The sequence below is a fragment of the Prionailurus bengalensis genome, chromosome A2, assembly GCF_016509475.1.
Source record: "Prionailurus bengalensis isolate Pbe53 chromosome A2, Fcat_Pben_1.1_paternal_pri, whole genome shotgun sequence".
In the NCBI taxonomy this organism is placed as follows: domain Eukaryota; kingdom Metazoa; phylum Chordata; class Mammalia; order Carnivora; family Felidae; genus Prionailurus; species Prionailurus bengalensis.
In genome coordinates this window covers 144,521,880-144,533,252 of record NC_057348.1, presented here as the reverse complement: position 1 = coordinate 144,533,252, position 11,373 = coordinate 144,521,880, and positions in this window count along the sequence as shown.

Genomic DNA, 11,373 nt, shown 5'->3' with positions numbered 1-11,373 from the left:
AAACTTTGGAAGGAATCAGCACATTTACCCCCGTACTAAGTGGATTGGAAGACACACTTGAGGTGCCCCAATCCAAGGGACCCTCAGGTCAGATGAAGACCGGTCTGCGGAGGAGGGCTTCTTCACCAGACATTCCAACAAAGCACAGATTGTCAGAAGGCATCAGACCCCCACCCCCTGCCCCCAGTGTTTAAATTCCAGGGACTGAAGAGCTGACTTTCACTTTCTAGAAGTGTCAGCATTCCGGGCACCACCCCCCACTCTCCAGTCCAAGGCCTGAGGTTTAATTTACCACTGATATCATTGGAATGGTGAGGCGTTTTCGCATCGTATTAAGTTCTGCTTTCTACGAAAGTTTGTCATGTGTTAGAAAATGTGAAACACTCAGCTGGCCCTGGTGCCTGTTCTGACGTCACAAAGACGTCACTTTGTACTCACTGGGCCTCAGTTTTCTCACCTAAAATGTGGACACAAGATGATTTTATTTTATTATTTTTTTAACGTTTACTTATTATTCAGAGAGCATGAACACGGGAGGGGCAGAGAGAGGAGGAGCCACACGATCCGAAGCAGGCTCCAGGCTCCGAGCTGTCAGCACAGAGCCCGAAGCGGGGCTTGAACCCAGGAACTGTGAGATCATGAACTGTGAGATCATGACCTGACCCCCAAGTAGGACGCTTAACCGACTGAGCCACCCAGGCACCCCTACAAGATGATTTTTAAAGATACTTTCAGATTGAACCAAAGAGCTAGGAGGTGACAGTTCAGTCTCAGATTTGGGGGCTGGGAAGCTTTGCTAATCCCACCGCTAGCCCCACCCCGCCACCCCCGCAAAACCAGAGAAATGTAACCGTTCTACTGTGAGAGCACCCAAAGGCGGATCTCGGAAAATAGAGAGTCCTGGGAAGACACCAGGAGTCAGCGGGCCCCTGGGAAGGAACCTTCAGGCAAGAAGGCTGCCAGTGGTTTCCTTGCTTTCCTCCTGGGGAGGAGGAGGAGGTCAGTGGGCCAAAGCGCCGGGGCAGGTGAGTCTAGGCTGGTCCACGGAGCTGTAGGACTGGTGGTTCCACGTGCCAGGATCATGTGCCGAGGCTGGATGGGGGAGAACCCGGGAACCCTGCCGTGCTCTGCCTTTTAGTGAAAAAGCAGGAAGGGAGGAGCCAAATCCCAGCTGCGACCTTTCCCCTACTTTCTGGGTTCACAGTCTTCTGTTTTCCAGGAGGAGTGGGTGGAGAAAGGAGAAAGTTGGGGATGAAGACGTGCTGGCAGGCAGGCACTTAGCAACTAAATTTTCTGTTTAGCCGGCAAGAATTTTTGGTCCTTCCTTAGAGTTTTGTCCGCTTTTGTGCTGGACCCGGTGACTCTTGCTCTGTTGTTAGGAGAGCTAGAGCGCCAAAATCACACTGCCAGATGTCCCAAAAGCCATCACTTGCTAGGTGGGGGCTTTGGGCAAATCCTTTAATCTTATTGTACTTCAGTTTCCTCACATGTTATGTGGAATGATAATAGCCCTTACCTGGAAAGGCAATGAATTCATCCTTGTATATAGCACAAAGAATGGTGCCCGGCACATAGAAAGCATTCCATGGGGGGCACCTGGGCGGCTCAGTCCCTTAAGTGCTGGACTCTTGGTTTCAGCTCAGCTCATGACCCCGCAGTTTGTGAGTTGGAGCCCCACATGGGGGGGGTTCCATGCTGACAGTGTAGAACCTGCTTGGGATTCTATGTCTCCCTCGCTCTCTCTGCCCCTCTCCTGCTCACACTCTCTCTCTTTCTCTCAAAATAAATAAATAAATAAACTTACAAAAAAATTAGAAAACATCCCATGAGTGTTAACATCATCTGTATCATTGACCACAAAAGTCCCAAAGAGGGACTTTGTTCATAGTAGCCTACGTTTGGTGCTCGAACCCCGAAGTTCCACAATAACCCTTTGGGGTCTGCATATTGTGAGCCTTAAATTTTTATTTTCACACAGCTGGAAGGAAGAGATATGCACCTCTCGAACAATTGCCTCTCCCCCATATTCACTGTCATTGCTTGAATGTCATGCCAGCTGAAGATAACCAGGGTTTGAGTGAATATAGATAGCCCTTTGCTTCCCAAGTATCAGCTACAAATATTATTGGCTGTCATCTTTGGGTAGGTACTGGGATGTCTAAGTCAGGATTCTTGTCCTGGCTCCAACACTGGCCAAATTAATCAATCTATTTGAGCCTTGGTTTCCTAATCTGTAAATTAGGGAAAATCATATATAAATAAATAAATAGGAGATGCTCAGTAAGTAGTGGCTATTGTTTTATTAAGCCATTTAGAAGCAGGTTCTTTTTTCTTTTTAAAGAAACATGTTTATTTTTAATGTTTATTTATTTTGAGAGGGGGGTAGGGACAGAGAGAGAGAGAAAGAGAGAGAATGAGCAGGGGAGGGGCAGAGAGAGAGGGAAAGAGAATCTCAAGCAGTCTCCATGCTCAGCATGAGCCGGACTTGAGGCTGGATTCCATGAACGGTGAGATCATGACCTGAGCCCAAATCAGGCATCAGATGCTTAACCGACGGAGCCACCCAGGGATCCTGCAGCAAATTCTTTTTTAAAAGTAATCTCTAGGGGCGCCTGGGTGGCGCAGTCGGTTAAGCGTCCAACTTCAGCCAGGTCACGATCTCGCGGTCCGTGAGTTCGAGCCCCGCCTCGGGCTCTGGGCTGATGGCTCAGAGCCTGGAGCCTGTTTCCGATTCTGTGTCTCCCTCTCTCTCTGCCCCTCCCCCGTTCATGCTCTGTCTCTCTCTGTCCCAAAAATAAATAAACGTTGAAAAAAAAATTAAAAAAAAAAAAAGTAATCTCTGTGCCCAACATGGGGCTCAAATTTACAACCCTGAGGTCAAGAGTCACTTGCTCCACTGACTGAGCCAGCCCCTAGAGGCAAATTCTTATCCTAAGCAGGCTGTCATCTAGTTGGATAGATAAGACCTAAAATATCTAACTACCAGCCCCAGGTACTGTAGGAGTATTGGTTAGAAATTAGTCACACTGGAGCGTGAATCCTGCTCCACAATTTGTTAGTTGTTGCCCTCGGGCTCTGCTGGCCTCAGTTTCTTCATTCACATAATGGAAGCAATAATAGTTCTAACCTAATAAGACTGTTACGAAGATTAAACTAAAGAATGGGTGTAAAATACTTAGCATAGACTAAGGGCAAAATAAATGGTGGTTATTAATCTAATTAGCTCCCAATTAGTACTATCGTGAATGTACTGCGGTTCTTGGGAGCCCAGAAATAGAGGAAGAGAGAGAACTGGGTGGTAGGCAAATATGATGTAAGAACATAACTAGGGTGGAGATGCCTTGTTTGGGGATCTGGAATTGTAACATTCACCATGAGTAAATGGAAAACTGGGAACAAAGTAAGCATTTTTGATTGGAGAAATATAGGAAAAGATGACTATCTTACCCAGCATCGTTAGTAAGGTCCCACTGTTCCACCAAAGGAGGGTAGGTAGGGTCCCAAGACAAACTCTGTTTGCGTTCTACCTCCTCATTGGGGACTGCTTATCAGGAAAAGCTCCTTATGTGGAGGTTCCTCAGAAAATTAAAAACAGAGCTGCCCTATGACCCAGCAATAGCACTGCTAGGAATTTACCCAAAGGATACACGAGTGCTGATGCATAGGGCACATGTACCCCAATGTTTATAGCAGCACTCTCAACAATAGCCAAATTATGGAAAGAGCCTAAATGTCCGTCAACTGGTGAATGGATAAAGAAGATGTGGTTTATATACACAACGGAATAATACTACTTGGCAATGAGAAAGAATGAAATCTTGCCATTTGCAGCAACATGGATGGAAGTGGAGGGTATTACGCTAAGTGAAATCAGTCAGTCAGAGAACGATACCATATGTTTTCACTTGTATGTGGATCTTGAGAAACCTAACAGAAGACCATGGGGGAGGGGAAGGGGGAAAAAGTTACAAACAGAGAGGGAGGGAGGCAAAGCATAAGAGGCTCTTAAATACAGAGAACAAACTGAGGGTTGATGGGGAGTGGGGGAGAGGGGAAAGTGGGTCATGGGCGTTGAGGGGGCACTTGTTGGGGTGAGCACTGGGTGTTGTATGGAAGCCAATTTGACAATAAATTATATTTAAAAAAAAAAAGAAAAGAAAAGCTCCTTATGAACCCTATCTTTATCTCACACCCCCTATGGAGTCATAGTCAGCCCACGTGCGAGTACTGTGTGACGAATACACTATCTTCACAAATTTGATCTTATGATCCTGGGTCCGGTTAAAGAACATGTCTTGCATTGCTGGTGAGTACAAATGGGTACCCCGTGTGAAAATCAATTCGGTAATGGCTGTAAAAACGAAAGAATGTGTACGCCCCTTAATCTAGACCTTCACTTGTCATTGCGGGCAAACTCCTGCATGTGGAGAATGGCGTATTCAGAGGCAATCGTTGCAGCACTGTTTACGATACAGAAGATTGGGAAGAAGCACAGCAGCCTAGCAGGAGAAACTGGTTAAGTAAATGACCGGGACTGCACTTTCATACAAGGGGTCACCGTAAAGTCAGCAAAAAGAATAAGCAGTTTTGTACGTTACGGATGTGATCTCCACAATACATTAAGTGGAAGAAGCCAAGTGTGTAGTGTGTGTGTCGTATGCTACAGTTTGTGTTAAAACAGACCCGCAAGACAGGATGTGCAAAATGAGATACCACCTCCTACCCACTAGGATGGCTATATATATATATATAAAACGTTTATTTAGTTTTGAGAGAGAGCACACAAGGGAGGGGCGGAGGGAGAGGGAGACAGGATCCAAAGCAGGGTCCGTGCTGACAGCAGAGAGCCCGATGTGGGGCTTGAACTCACAAACCGTGAGATCATGACCTGAGCCGAAGTTGGGCGCTTAAGGTGCCCCTATATATCCATTTTTTTTTAATTATTATTATTATTTTTTTTTAACGTTTATTTACTTTTGAGACAGAGAGAGACAGAGCATGAACAGGGGAGGGTCAGCGAGAGGGAGACACAGAATCCAAAACAGGCTCCAGGCTCTGAGCGGTCAGCACAGAGCCCGACGCGGGGCTCGAACTCACGAGCCGTGAGATCATGACCTGAGCCCAAGTCGGACGCTTAACCGACTGAGCCAGCCAGGCGCCCCCCTATATATCCATTTTTAAAGAAAATAAAATAAGTGTGGGTGAGGATATGGAACGCTTATGCATTGCTGTTGGGAACGTAAAGTGGTCAGCTGTTGTGGAAAACAGTTTGGCAGTTCCTGAAAAAGTTAAACATAGAGTTACCATTAACTTATATGCAAATGTTCATAGCAGCATTATACCTAATAGCCAAATAGGTGGAAACAACCCAACTGTACATCAGCTGATGAACAGGTCAACAAAATGTGATACAATAGAATATTATTTAGCCATAAAAGATGAAGTTCTAATACATGCTTACAATATGGGTGAGCCTTGAAAACATTATGCTGAGTGAAAGAAGCCGGACACAAAAGGACACGTATTGTATGATTCCATTGACATGAAATGTCCAGAATAGGGAAATCTATAAAGACAGAAAGTAGGTTAGTGGTTGCCAGGGGCTGGAGGGAGAAGGGAATGAAGAATGACAGCTAATGGGTACAGGGTTTCTTCTTGGGATGATGAAACTGTTCTAAAATTAGACAGTGGAGCTGGTTGCACAACTCTGTAAATACACTCTACACCACTGAATTTCACACTTTAACAGGGTGAATTTGGGCATGTGAATTGGACCTTAATACAGCTGTTATTCTTTAAAAAGGAAGGCAAATTGAAGACATCTTCAAATGACAAACAAAAACCAGAATGAACCACCCTAGACCCTTATTAAGGAAACTTGCAAGCATGTACCTGAAAGGAAAACTGAACCTAGGGGAAAAAAATCGTGAGATTCAAGAAGAAAGAGTGAATAAACACTGGGAAAACGAAATAAAACCGAACAAATTATGACTACTCAAAACTACCTTTCCAGACCAGAAGAAGGTAGGACACACGGCCACAGAGTGCAGCATGTGAGATCGGAGAGGTCCTCGCCCAGGACAGACGGCAGCAGAACCACAGACGACACCGCGAAGAAACCCATCAGGGTTAGTGGATACAGCTGCATCTGTGTGAACCCTCTGGCTGGACCATTATAATGGGAACAGCCAAGATACGAAGGCTGGGGAAGTGCATGGAAAGTGTTTCTACTGCTTTGCAACTTTTAAGTCCAAAGTCAATTCAAAAAAAAACAAAAAACTTTTAAAGGTTAAGAAAAACAAGAACAAACCCGTTTTCGATAATACCACTTTTTTAAAAATGGTAAACATTTAAGCTGGGAACATTCTGCTTATTTTTTTCTTCATAGTACTCAACACCATCAAATGTGTTTTATATTTATGTACGGATCAACTATCTGTCCTCACTAGCAGGTAGCTCCCTGAGGACAAGGATTTGGACTGTTTTGTCAATTACTATGCTAAACCCAGAGCGCTGCCTGGCATGTAGTAGGTGCTCGGCAAATATTTGTTGAGTGAATAAGGAACAGCTGCTCACTGATTGGTTTCATTTATTTGTATCTGTTGTGCAACATTTTAATAATGAGCATTACCGGGTGATACAGCTACGAGATATCCACCCCCACCCCCCGACTATTCTCGCAGGCACATGAGTTACTTTTACAACTGGAGAAAAAACGTTAAAAATTTAAACTCACATTTTGTAAAATTAATTGCTTGTGCAACATTGTGACAACAGCAGATATGCAAGGAGGGGAAAACAGCCAAGGGAGTTTGGATGGGGAAATTGGGTCAAGAGCAGTGGCAGCTGTGGAGGTGGGGTGTTTGGGCGGGCTAGGGCAGTGCAGGGCACCAGAGGAAGGTGGAGCCATGGAAGGGAGAGCCGGTCCCCAAAGATGGGCAAAGAGCACCCAAGGCAAACAGAGGCTTCTTCGCCCCCTACCTGGGCCAGGGGCCTCAATTCTGAGCGCGGTTCTGATGCTAACTACCCACTGACCTGGGACAAGTTACTTTCCCTGTGAAATGCAGGGAGGAGGGAAATGAACTGTCTTCTAAGCATTTCTGTCTCAGGGGTGTGTGGTTCCAGAAGCTGCGGCATGGGGGGGAGTGGGTCTGGAAGACACTGTAGACCTCTGTCCACAAGCCCCATTTGGGAATTGCTCGATGAACAATGCAGAGTAGAAAAGAATAGTTTTCAAAACTATATGGACCATATACTTTAACTACACATATATACACACATAAATATGTACATACATATTTATACATATATGTATATATATGTATGTACATATATATATGTATATATACACACACATATATATGTATATATATATGGGAGAGACTGACAGGGTGCATTCTGAAATATTAACATTGACATTATTTTTCATTAGGCGGGCCCTTTAATTCATTAATCACAATAGGCTCAGTGCCAGCGACCTATAGACTTTTCAAGGACTCTTAAAAATATTTGAGATATGGAAAAGAGAAGAAATTGCTTCAAGATTTTTTATTTTATTTATTTATTTTTAATATATATATATTTTATGTTTATTTTTTATTGAGAGAGCGAGACAGAGCATGAGCATGGGAGGGGCAGAAAGAGGAGAAGACACAGAATGTGAACGAGGCTTCAGGCTCTGAGCTGTCAGCACAGAGCCTGACGCGGGGCTCGAACCCACCAACTGGGAGATCATGACCTGAGCCGAAGTCAGATGCCCAACCGACTGAGCCACCCAGGCGCCCCTTCAAGATTTTTTAAAAGGCAAAATTAAAATGAATAAACACTTAATCAAAGGTTCTCCAAATATGACATCATGTCAACTGGACAATTTCAGTTCAACCTGATAACTTTAAATGTGGGATATGGGTGTATTTTAATGTGCCGGAGGCATCCAGCTTACATAGGCATGTGTAGGAATCGTGCAAGTTTCTTAAAATGGGTAAATGGTAGATTTATAGTTTCCCGTAGTTTCCAATTTTCTATTCTAAGCATATATGGTAAGAAGAAAAAGAAGAATGCCTGGGTAGCTCAGTCGGGTAAGCCTCTGACTCTTAATTTTGGCTCAGGTCGTGATCTCACGGCTCATGAGTTCGAGCCCCACATGGGGCTTGGTGCTGACAGTGAGGAGCCTGCATGGAATTCTCTCTCTCCCTATCTCTCTGCCTTTCCCCCCCACCCTCAAAATAAATACATATTTTTTTGAAGTTAAAAAAAATACATAAAAAGAAGAAAACTTCGATGAACTTTGGGAAAGCACGTGCGTGAAAAAGCCGAGGAAAATATAGGGTGAAGAAGCACTATTTCCTCATCTCCACAAAGGCCGAGGACTACCTAGTCCTTTGATTTCTGTAGGTAATAATAATCAGAAGGGAAACTCGCTCAAAACATGTATTTTAAACAGCTTTCTGTTTCTGGGCTGCCAACTAAGTTATGTCCACCCAACAATTAGAGTAAATCTGTGTATTGATATTTTGCTCCCTCTTTCCTTCATGGAATCATAACGTTATTAAATGTTAAGACCTAGAGGAAGTCTTCCTTCCTCCTGGTCCTTGTCTTGGCGACCACAGTGGGCGGAGAGCAGGGAGCCCAGGTCAGCTGTGACCGAGCCAGGCGCGGGACAGAGTGGGCTTTGTGCTGCTCGGCCAGTGGCTGCAGGAGTTTCAGAAGGAGGCAGGTGTTTTGCTGTTGCACTAGGGGAATGGACGTCGGGGTGGGGGGCTCGGGAGGCATGGGGTCGTCCCGATGTCTGTGCCGTTTTCATTCATAAATACAACACCTACCTCCGTCTCTTCTGCATGTGGCTACACACGCACATGCCCTGTGTTTACACATATGTGCCCACATGGGCACATTCTCTCTTCCTGTCAGGCTGGCACCTTTCCCCCAGACACAGATGCCCAGACATTTCTGCTGCCAGCTGACTGACTGCGTGGCTCTGCTTCAAGTTGGCTAGTGGAGGGCAGGGGGGCCGCCCTGCTGCCTCTTATCCCAGCCAAGAAGGGCAGAAGCTGCTGCCGGCAAAGACTATCCAGCCAGAATTCTCCCCCTCCCTTCCCTTCAATGGTGATAGTGATCGTCCGGGCCCGCCTGAGCCCTACCCTGCCCCCAACCCCAACCTCCCAATCCACCCCACCCCCCCATACTTCCCCCAACACCCCGATGGATCCTGAAAGGCAGCTAAATTCACTCAGTATGCCAGGCTCCCAGCTCTCTCACTTGGCCTTGGGAACCTCTCCAGTCCCTCATCTCTGGTTCTTTTGCATACTCAAGTATCACTTCCTGATATCATAGCATTCAATGTTTTGTCTTTCAATCGATAAAGGTGTTCTGTCTAGAAAACCTCCTGTTCCCCTAGAACAAATGTTTTACTTATTTATTTATCTCTACTGTTAGGTTGTCATCACTTTGAGAGGAAGGATTACTTTAAAAATTAAAAATATAGCGTCTTTTTAATCTGTGCCTTGTACAAACCAGATGCTCAGTGGTGATCTGTTGATCAATCTCTAATCACACACAAGCAGTAAATATCAGTGAGCCCCCTGAGGTCACTAAACCCTTTAGCTAGACTGAACTTGTACCCTCCCTGCCCATGTCACCCACATCACCAAACTCAGGCTTGGCCACTGCCCAGCCTGAAGCAATGGGGCACATCCCTTCCTCGGTGCAGCCTCAGGGTCCTCTGTTAAAACACAAAGACTGAGCTACGTAATGCTCTAAAGCTCCTTCTAGTGGATTAGATTCTATAACTCAGGGCTTTTATGGCATCCTGGCAGCTTCTTGTCCTCCGGCTTCTGGAATAAACTCATAGTTGTCCCCGGCCTCTTCCGTCTCTGCAGGAGAGGGAGGAATCAAGGGAAAAGAAAAAGAGGTAGATGTGGAAAATCTCCTTCCACAGTGAAGAAAACCACCAGCTTAGGGGCTCATGCAAAATGAGAGCCACCCAGAAGAAGGAGCAGGTATATAATGGGACATGTAGAGCCCAGGGGGCTCTGAGTGTGTACTTCGGGGCAGGTGTGGGCACACTTAGGAACCTTGACACTGTGAATGGCTCTCAGCCTGTTGATGTTCTCATTGTCTATGTGATTCCTACTGCCCCAGAGTGCCTGGGCAGGTGACTTTCAAAGCCTCCTGGTACAGGTCACTTGGTCAACGGGCATGTGACTGTTGCTGTTTTTGTGTACCTGAAACTGTGTGCTGGGCTCAGTCACTGCAGGAAGTTCAAGCTCTTTGGTTGGATTAGTGAGTCACCCAGTAAATAGTGGACACGGGCTGCCTACAGCTCCCTTACTTCTTCCAAGCCAGGAAAGGAGGGGTATCCTTCCCCTCCATGCTCCCAGAGGCCAGCACACCTGAACAGCCCCTTCCCACAGAGGGGATGCATTGTGAAACTATCTCCTGAGGATGAGACATCATTCATGAGGCCCCTAGTGGGAGGGGCATAAAGTCAAAGTTATTCCGCAGTCTGGAGGCCAGACAATGGCCTGGAAACAAGCTCAGTAACCAATCTTGCATTACTGACTTCCCAAGTCTCATTACCTGGTTGACCAAGGAAAGGACATTTTCCCATGCCAGACAAAAATGAGAAGCTGCTGCTCTCAGCAGAGCCCAGATTTCAACGAACCCTATTCCCAAGCCTGGGCTCCCCGGACCTGTCAGGGCAAGACAGAGCTGGCTCAAGCTCCAGGGAGGATGTTACCCTTCTCCCCCGGGGGTGATGTCCACTGCCAGAGCTGGATTTCCTCCCCAAAGGATGGGTTCACCCTCTAAGTCCTTCCCAGGAAAGTCACATTCCTGCTCCCAAAGCAGGAAGCTCATCAGTGTATCCCTCTGCTTTTTCTGGCTGCTATCCCCAACCTGGGACATCAGATCATCCTGCCCGAACACAGAGTAATTCCCCTCCTGCCCTCTTGCTCATCTGAAAAAGGTCCAACCCAGATCTGCTGCTAGCCTCCTTGCATTTTCTGATGGAGTCCCCCCTTCTTACACACCCGAGGTCCACTTATCCTCATGTGGTCCCCTATATTCTCTTACAAAATTAATACGCTAAGTTCCAGGAGAGGCGTTTATCTGGCATTGCCATTTTTGTATTAAAAATTTCTTGTTTTTCTTATCAACTTTCCAAGTTCTGGACATATTAAGAAGTTGAGCCCTGGGGCGCCTGGGTGGCGCAGTCGGTTAAGCGTCCGACTTCAGCCAGGTCACCATCTCGCGGTCCGTGAGTTCGAGCCCCGCGTCAGGCTCTGGGCTGATGGCTCAGAGCCTGGAGCCTGTTTTCGATTCTGTGTCTCCCTCTCTCTCTGCCCCTCCCCCGTTCATGCTCTGTCTCTCTCT